At 40.0% G+C, this 9,215-nt stretch overlaps 1 pseudogene; it reads left to right on the top strand.

Annotated features, from left to right (window-relative positions):
- The first annotated feature begins 4,292 nt into the window (after window positions 1-4,292).
- Window positions 4,293-7,410, top strand: LOC101565144 (annotated as a pseudogene).
- Window positions 7,411-9,215: the final 1,805 nt, after the last annotated feature.

Genomic DNA, 9,215 nt, shown 5'->3' with positions numbered 1-9,215 from the left:
AAATCAGTATGGAGACTCCTTAGAAAAGTTGGTCTGGAAATCCCCTTTAAACCAGCTATTCCTCTACTGGGAATTTTCCCAGAGGATCTGAAAACATCGTATCATAAGGATATATGTGTGCCTATGTTTTTAGCAGCATAATTTGTGATAGCCAAATCTTGGAAACAACCAAGATGCCCATCCCCTGAGGAATGGTTGAAATAGATGTGGTATTTTTTACACAATGAAGTATTATTCATCTATTAAGAATGATAAACTGCAAGCCTTTATATTGAAATGGATGCCACTTGAACATATACTCATAAGTGAAATAAACCAGAAACACATGTGTAAATATCGTATCATCTCCCTAGCATAAGAACTCAAAAGAGGAAATGCAAATAGAAAGATATAATACAAGTAAAAGGAAAGAAGGATCTCAAGAACTAATCAAGAGAGGTAAAGGAGAAGAGCTAGGAAACATGACAATGTCAAGCCATACAGTTATATGTAAAAGATGAGCGAGGCAATGATCCTGAGAATCTCTAGAAGATTTGTTAATCTATCAGTTAATTGAAAAGATTCGGGCTGGTGAGATGGCTCAGTGGTCTAAGGCACCTACTTAGAACAAGCTCAACAAAGCTCACGGACCTCGGTTCGATACCCCAGCACCACATGCCAGCCAGCCCCGCCCCCTGGTGGGCTGAGCTGACTACACACACACACACACACACACACACACACAGAAATAAATAAATATAATTTAAAAAAAGAAAAGATTCTCATCCTGACTAACTATATATACTGATACCTGTGAACTAAGCTACTGCACTGCAGATGATAAATTGTAATAGTAGTTTCATGTTTGGAGTTCCTGTCATTCTGGTATTCTGAATATGGGCTACTTGTCATGACATACCAGTTACTGCTATGATGTCTCTCAAGTAGGTGGATGTTCAAGAAGAAGGGGGTGTTGAATGAAAGCAAGAGACAGGAAAAGGAGTCCCTTTTCCTGTGGGACGGTCATACTTCAAGATTGTATATAGTGAAAATTTTGGACTTATGTGCAAAGAAGAGAAGTATATAATTCTTTATCCTATTTTTAAAATATAATCTAATTTTTAAATGTTTTTATCATATTATGTAGGGACTTAAAGTTCAATATATCAATACTTGATGAAAAACACCTGTTCCTTATTATGTCTAAGATGTTTGAAATGCAGAGAGATAGTGAGGTTAAGCTTAATAGCCTAAATCGTTTGATAATAACAATAAGCTTGTCTTCTGGATGCTTAACAACCTAAGTTTGCAGACCAAATTAGAGAAAAAGGAGGGCTACAAGGAAAGCCAACATTTTGGCCCTAACCTTCTAAGGTCAGTTAAGACTCAGGACATGTGAGAACTTGTACTGTAACATCATGTACCTCAGTAGTGTCCCAAATTTTCTGATCAAGAAGTTTATGGGGCCAAAGAGGAAAGTGATCGATGATGTAGAGTGTGCCTAAGGAGAGTCACATGGAGAGAAAACACTCTCTCAGTCTTTCACAGAGAGCACATTGGCCAAGCAATGGCTGTGACTCATCCACATGGCTGACACTGACAAAGGTTCTACAATCTGAGGTACAGGATCTCAGGATAAATCCCGAGGGGATGTCACTGACCTTCTCAATCCAAAAGCTACAACCCTTGTTGCATAAGTCCTGCTTTACCTTGGTCTTAACCATCCAGTAGAAAAGTATGGAGACAAAATATAGGAAGTAAAGCCATGCTGTTATGTTGAGCTGTGGGGGACTAGGGTCAAGAATTTCTGACATTGCCAGTTTAAGGGAAGTCCCAATGCTATTATGGGCTGCTGGACTCTTTTAGAATATTTTGCTGAGTTTACACACCTATAATATTCATATAATGGAAATTAGAAATAAAGGGGTATACAGATGAATGTCCATGTTGTATCTGTGTATTCAAAGTGGTTAGGATAGATATATAGTTACATTCTCTTAATGAATAGAATGATTTTTTCTAATCGTGTTTGTAAATAGGATCTCAAGTCTGCATCTTGAACAACAATTAACCACTAAGAAGTATATATGCAGTGTGTTAGTTATTGAAACCGTCCTACCGGTTTGATTTGAAACTGTCTCATTGCTGTCTGTTTATCAATAAAATCATGAAAAAAAGAAAGAAAAAAATAAAAATACAAAATGACAAGCCACAAAATGAAAGTACAACCTGGGAACCCCAGTACACCCAGGATGAGTCCAGTGAAAGATAAGACAGAGGAAATCAGTGGTCAACCCCTGGAACTTTCTGAAATGATAGCAATAGAAGTGAAAAAAATAGAAGAGACTATAAAAAATTAATCTCTCTGGTACAAAATAAGTGATAATCAAAACAGAAGACACTGGGGAAGATGCAGAATTTTTTTAAAAAGCATAAGAAAATGATGGAATGTATGAATACTCATAATCAGAAAATGAAGTTCATGAAGCATATTAAAACAGAAATTTAGGAGACTAAGATCCCCACTGATATTATGTAAAGTAGATTGAAAGAAAATGAGGATACAATATCAGTTCTAGAAGACACAATTGCAGATATCAAACATGAAAAGAAAAAAATATTTAAAATACGAACAGACCATGAAAAAGCAACTCAACACCTATAAGCTGAAACAAAGGAAAAAATGTCAGATTAATTAGAGTAATGAGAAAAATGAGCATGCACGAATGCCATAAAATTTTTTTACATAACATTGCAGAAAACTTCCGATATGTGGATGGAAATTTGAAATGTAAATAAAGCATATAAAATGCCAAACAGCCAAAAGCAAGCTAAATGTAGACCAATGGACATAATAATCATGGAACCAGAAATTTAGCAGAACAGAATATTGGAAGCAGTTAGAGGGAGGAAAATGAAGTATAAAGTAAATCGACAAACACATAGCAGACATTTCAAGACAAATTCTTAAGTGAAAGAGTTTAGAGGGATGTGTTTCAAGCCATGGGATGTGTTTTAAGCCATAAAAGAAAATAACCTCTAACCCAGACTGATGTACCCTGCAAAAAGTATCTTTCAAAATCCATGAATAAGATACATCTAAGACAAAAAAGAACACAAAAATTCATGACCACCAAACTAACTCTTCAAAATGCTCTCAAGGGTATATTAGAAAGAGAAAATGGTGATAAGCACAAGAAAATCGATAGAAAGAAACCACCAGGCAGGGCAAGGAATTGAAAAGGGAACAAAGGCAGGAAAACAACAGTAAAATAATGAGTACCATAAGCCATTATCTGTTGTAACCATCAATGTAAATAATCTCAATTCACCAATGAAAAGAAATAGACTGGCAGAATGAAGTGAGAAGCAAGATCAAACGATATGCTACATTCAAAAACAAACAAACAAACCACTTTTAACTCAAAAAAATTACATACTGACAGTCAAAAGAAATACTCCATATGACAGCATCCTAGAAAGCAGCAGGGGTAGCAATTTTATTTGCAGACGATGTGAAGATCAAGCCAAGACTGCTGAAAAGAGACAAAGAAGGTCACTATGTACTTGATAAAAGAAGACTTCAAAAAGAGCTGCACCAAATACTGGTGCACCCAACTACATAAAGCAAATATTACCAGACATGAAAACTCAAGTAAGCACTAACACAAGTGAAATGAGAGACCTTAATATCACGCTACTACAATTATATTGAACAACTTGACAAACATCAATAAAAACATATCAAAATTAAGGGGCTGAAACATGAGCCGGAGAATGCCACTGGCTGTTCATTCCGTGTGGGTGCCAGCAGGCTCGCTAACGTGTCTGAAGTTTGGAGTGGATGGAAAAGCAGGCCCCACAGATGTGCCTCCATGCCCGTGTGCGGGGCCAACCACTGACAGAGCATGCTGCCTAACCCGGGCCGCTGACAGGGGCACTGCAATGCGCCAGCTACTGCTGCGGCTAGCGACTGGTACTGTAGCAGAGGAGCACACACGCAAACTCTGGGCCCCTAGAGCGGACGTGTCCTTTGCCCTGGGGACCGTGGCTGCCCCCACCTCGGCAGCACAAGGACCAGCGTCAGGGGCTGTGGCAGAGGCCAAAGTGATGGTGGAGAATACCGAGGCGCTGCAGGTGGTGGCGCGCGAGCAGAAGCCAAGGGTACGGACCCAGAAGAGGACACCAAGCTGCAGCTGTGGAGCAGATCACTAGTAATTAACAGCACTTTAGATGGGTGAATCCCCTCTTTGGATGCTGAGAATCTTGGTAAGAAGCAGTGAGACTTGGACGTGCGATCTGGCTCCTTGGTTTTGTTTGGGAATCAGATGATCATTCTTTCTGTAGATGGAGACCTCTTCTAGTGGGACTGAGACCGCAAAAGCTTGAAAACTATTCTTCTCACAGTTGAATCCCTTCTTGAATCTTCTTATAAATTTGGAGATGATGTTGTTCTGATTGGAGGAACATTTCTCACTACATATGGCCTCAGTGCATACAGTGGAAAGTTGAGGTATATCTATTCTACCTTGGGCTGTCGCCAGTGGGTCAGCAATGAAATGCAAGAGAAAGAGGACATCCTACTTCTGCAATGCATGCAAAAGATTGTCAGAGCTGTCTGGCCTTGGAGTGGAAGTGAGAAGTGTAATTTCAGTGCTGGCCACTTTGAGTTTCAGACACTTTCCAGACATGGAAACTAGATCCAGATTTATTGAGAGCACCTTTAAGACTAGTGGAAACAGAGTCTAAAATTATTTCAGATGTGGAAGAACAGGAATTTACCATTCTGGACACTGTCATAAAAGTCTCAGTTGCTGACTGGAAGGTTATGGCATTCTGTAAGAAGGGAGGACATCTAGAGTGGGAATAGTTGTTTTTTTTCCCAGTACTGGGGATTGAACTCCAGACCCTGCGCTTGCCAGGCAAACCTTTATTCTAATAAGTTATCTCCTGACCCAAGGGAATACCACTTTTGTACTCAAGTTGCATCTGCCTGCTTGCTTAAGGATGGGAAAGTCATCCCCATAAGCCTCTTTGATGACACAAGTTATGTATCTAATGAGGATGTTTTGGAAGATGAAGAAGATATCGTAGAAGCTGCCCAAGGAGCACCAGAAAACAGTGTGTCCTTGCAAATGTACAGAGGCCACCTGTATCTGTACCTGAAATTCCATCAGAATTTCAGAAAAGTTCCCCATAAACCCCAAGGCCTTGGAGTCTACTGAAAACACAATTATTCCTTTGACAATCATCAAATGGAAGCCCTTAATTCATTTTCCTTCCAGAACTCCAGTCTTGGTAGGGTTTGATGAATTTGACAAATGTCTTAGTACCAATAAATTTTCTCTTAAGAATACACTAATGACACACTTTCAATCTTACAGTACACATATAATAATGCTTATTACCTACCATGCTATAAGAGGAAACAAAACAAATGAAGCACACAGATCATGGTCAGATTCTTTGATGCCCAGGTTGCAGCAAGAATATCTGCAAAAAGGACCCTGTTCTTCTTTTACACTGCTGTAAAGAAATAGTCAGAACCATCCTGTTCTGCATCGTAGCAACAACATTTATAGTGCACAGACTGTTCTGGCCTCGGCCTCACGGACGAAGGAAGGAATCTGATACTCAGTGTCAAACTAAAACTAAATATGGAAGCAGGAGTAATGACTCAGTAGAATAAGCGCTTGCCTCACAAATGCAAGAGCCTGAGTTCAATCCCTGGTTCTGCCAGAAATAAAGAAATAAATAATAAAATAAATGCATAAATAAAGTTAAATTAAATTTAAATATGATTCTGTAAGTGGTGAAGCCAGTGACAGTAGCTGGAATAACATAAAGAACTCTGGATATGTGTCACGATACCTAACAGATTTTGAACCAATCCAGGGCATGGGTTGCTGTGGCTTTGCAGTTGTCTTTGAAGCCAGAAACAAAGTAGATGACTGCAATTATCCCATTAAGAGAATCTGGCTGTCCAACAGGGAATTGGCTCCTGAAAAGGTGATGCGTGAACTTAAAGCTTTAGCCAAACTCAAGCATCCTGGAATTGTGAGGTATTTCACAGCCTGGCTGGAAGCACCAGAGAAGTGGAAAGAAAAGATGGGCAAAATCTGGCTGAAATACGAGAGCACAGACTGGCCACTCAGCTCTCTTAGCTCAGTGGATGCACCATCTGTTAAGATCCGCACGATGGATCCCTTGTCCACAAAGGAGCATGTCGAGATCATTGTGCCTTTGCTGCAGAGAAACAGGTCCTTCTCTGTGGGGATTTCCTGTGACCAAGCAAGCTCCTCTGACAGCAAGTTCTTCCCGCTGGAACTGTCAAGAGCTGACTGTGGAGGCAGCAGTGGGTCAGAGGATGCAGCAAACACCTGCAGGACAGTTGCCTCAAAGACTGTGACGTGGACGATGGCACCATGGACAGGAATGGTGAGGCACACTTCTTTGAATTCTGTCCTTTAGAGGCTTCTCTTAACAAAAGATCAAGGGAGATGTCCTCTTCCATATTGTTTGAGGATTCTGGCTGTGATAACATGACTGGTAAAGAAGAGCTCAAAACTAACCAGGTGCATATTGGCAAACATTGTGCTAGTAAGTTCACTGCCTTCCAGTCCTCCAGCAACAAATCTTCAGAAGCCACACTGTCCATTTCTCCTCCACGACCAACCCCTTTAAGTTTAGATCTCACTGAAACTCCAGCCCAGCTCTTCGAAGGTGTATCTTTACATTCAGATGCAGCTGTGCTGAAAAGAAAACCTCAAGGACTGGATGAACCAGCGGTGCAGGCTGGAGGATCAGGAGCGTGGAGAGTGACTGCACATCTTCCCGCAGATCGCCGAGGCCGTGGAGTTTCTACACAGTAAAGGGCTCATGCACAGGGACCTGAAACTCCTTCAAACATATGCTTCACCCTGGAGGACATGGTCAAGGTTGGAGACTTTGGATTGATGACTGTCATGGATCAGGACAAGGACGAGCAGACAGTGCTGACCCCCATGCCAGCGTACACCACACACACGGGGCAGGTGGGGACCAAACTCTATATGAGCTCCGAGCAGATCCAAGGAAACAGCTACTGTCATAAAGTGGTCATCTTTTCCTAAAGCCTGATTCTCTTTGAATTGCTGTACCCATTCAGCACTCAGATGGAAAGTTTCCGGACTTTGACTGATGTAAGAAATCTTAATTTTCCACAAATGTTTTCCCAGAAATATCCTCAGGAGCATGCAATGGGTCAAGACATGCTCTCCCGCTCCCCCATGGACCAGCCTGAAGATGCAGACATCATTGACAACGCTCTTTGAGGACTTGGAGTTGCCTGGGGAAACAGTACTCCTACAGTGTTCTCCCTCTCTGAGCTCCTCAGGACCGAATCCCACGAGGCTACCCAGCAGGTCCCGCGTCTCTGCGCCCAGCAGTTAGCCCTGAATGCTGCTCGGAGTGAGCAGGTAGTCTTGCACAATATGCTCTGCACCCTGCAGTCAGTCCGCAGCATGGGGTCTGGTGGACAGAGCGGCCTTCTAGGATCCCACCGCGTTCCAGAGTGGCAGACATGAACATTTTGTCTTCTGCTCAGCCTTATTTTGGCCTGCATTTTCCAAGTCAAACTGAGACTGGGTTTGGGGCCTGACCGGATTTCAGGCAACTTGCTTTTTGCTGTTCTTTGCACAGGGCTGTCTGGGAGGGGGTGGGCACGCCTGCTCTTTTCCCTGCAGCCAGCTGGTCAGCTTTACAGACTTGCCTTTTGATCAGAGGTCGAAGTATTCCCTAAAATATAGAAAGCTTTAATGTGGAAATATTTTTATAATGCAGAAGAATAAACCCTCCCCCCATTGTGGAAAATTCATTGTTCTAGAAATACATTTTCTAGAAAGATAAGACTTTGAAAATGATTTCTAAAGAAGCAGACTTCTTTTTTGTTCCTGGTGGGTAAATAAAGAATCTGCACAATTTTGGAGGACAAGTAGCACAAACTGTATGACAATTTATGTCTGTAGTTTTATAGTCCTTTTTGCAACATCAATAGTTGTATTCCTTTGATGGTTCTAGTGAGGATTTCAGAAATTTTTATACTTTTACCTATAGTAAACCTAATAAGAGAGAAATGAAGCTTTGTGTGTAAATTCTTGTTGAGAAGAAAAAAAAACTGTGGTTAACAATGGTTACTATATTACAACTAACTTCTTCAGTGATCAACTTTTTAACCTCATAAAATCATTAATCCTCTATGTAATGCTGCAGGTATATGTAACCCTCAACCCCAGAGACTAGATGACAGCTTAAACATGTCACATCCTGATGGGTTTTTGTTTTCCTCTGTAAATATGTTTATTTTTTTATTTACAAAAATTCTGAAATCAATCTATTTGGGTTGGTGGTGTACACAGTGCACTCAAGTGTGTTAACTATTGTGACTTCTTTCAAGACTATATAATTTAATAAAAACTTTTTAAAAATTGAAAAAAGCCAAAATTAAACCATGCCAATGAATAAATGGACTGAGTAGATGTATATAGTGTTCCAACTCACAACATCAGAATACACATTCTTCTCAGCTACACACGGGATATTCTTCAATATATGCCACATATTTGCCAATTGGACATGCTTAAGTAAATGCAAAGGTAATTGAATTTGTCCTATGCATATTATCAGAAAATACTGTAGTGAAATTGCTAATCAATAATAAAATAAACCACATAAACACCTGGAAATTAAACAACACCCACCTGAATAAACAATGGAAACAGAGAAAATTGAAGAAGAAATTAAACAGTATCTAGAATTAAATGACAATGTTAATACAGCATTCTGGAACTTATGAGACTCAATGAAAGCAATTCCATGAGGGAAATAAATAGGAATGAATTTTCACATCATGAAAATTGAACAAGCTAAAGTAATCAACTTTATGTTGAACCTCAAACTCTTAGAAAAATAGAAACATATGAAATCCAAACCTCAAATGAGAAAAGAAGTTATGAAGTTCAGAAAAGAAATGAATGCAATTAAGCCTAAGAAAAATATACAAAGAATCAATGTATCTGAGAGTTGCTTTTGGAAAGATTAGGTAGGGATAATAAGCCCCTAGCAAACTTACCAAACAAAGGAAAGAAAGAACTCAAATTCAACTAATTATGAATGAAAAGGGTGAAATCACAATGGATCCTATAGAAATTTAAATCATCAGTACCTACTTTGAGAACTCTTACTCTAATAATATGGAA

Source organism: Octodon degus, unplaced genomic scaffold, assembly GCF_000260255.1.
Source record: "Octodon degus isolate 3935 unplaced genomic scaffold, OctDeg1.0 scaffold00117, whole genome shotgun sequence".
Classification (NCBI taxonomy): domain Eukaryota; kingdom Metazoa; phylum Chordata; class Mammalia; order Rodentia; family Octodontidae; genus Octodon; species Octodon degus.
Note: the sequence above shows the minus strand (reverse complement) of the source record. Positions and strands in the feature narration are given on the sequence as shown.